Source organism: Leptonychotes weddellii, chromosome 4 (genome assembly GCF_054177405.1).
Source record: "Leptonychotes weddellii isolate Sample4059 chromosome 4, ASM5417740v2, whole genome shotgun sequence".
Taxonomy (NCBI): Eukaryota; Metazoa; Chordata; class Mammalia; order Carnivora; family Phocidae; genus Leptonychotes; species Leptonychotes weddellii.
This window is the reverse complement of record NC_138372.1, coordinates 77,438,472-77,439,354: the sequence shown is the minus strand read 5'-3', so window position 1 is coordinate 77,439,354 and position 883 is coordinate 77,438,472.

Here is an 883-nt window from a genome sequence, read left to right as displayed (position 1 = left end):
TTATTTCCTGTACTGTGAGCTAGGAATAGAAGGACTAGCCTCCGGAAAATGTTTGCAAAGTAATACACAAAGGCAAGGAGGTTTATAATTTATTTGATATTAAATATATGACAATAATTGGATAATCAATGTTTAGTGGTTTTCCTCTCAGAGATTTAGTGGAGAGCAAAAGAAACACACACAAAAAGGTACACAGGTTAAAATAACTATAAAAGGATAGGTTGCTTCAAATGCACAAAAAAAGTATGAAGAAATCCAATTTTGTAGTTCCTGATGAAATGGCAAAGTATCCCAGGCTACTGGCTCTGATCCCAAAATCAACCCTGGAGAAACTACAGAAGTAAGTGTGAGGTATTAATTTGAAGAATTCATATAATTTTTGGGAGAAACTGATGAAAACAAGTGGAATTTGACAGTCACTCTTGGGCTTTTCATTCTACCTTGGCTTTTAAGGTTGTTGTATTATAAGCTAAGGAGATTGCCTCTTTTCAGCGCTGTATGGAGTTACTAATAATCAAGGGAACATGTGCTTATTGAGAAAAAGAAAACATTAGCTACCAGAGGAGTCTTAAGTACTATAAAAGAGAAAGAAGCTGAACAACATATCCCACATAAAGCAGAATTACTGGAACAGATGGGCCAATAATATAAAATAAGCAAAATAAAAATCTTCAAAGACATCATAATATTCTTGAAGACATTATTAATATGAAATAGGAACAAAAAGTCATTAAAAATGACCATGCGGAGATGTTAGGTCTAAAATTTTTAGTAGCTGAAATAAAGAAAACAATAAAGGGACTAAATAGATGGATATGACTGAAGAATGAATTAGTGAGATGGAAGATCAGGTTGAAAATCTTCCAGAGGCAGCAGGAATGGA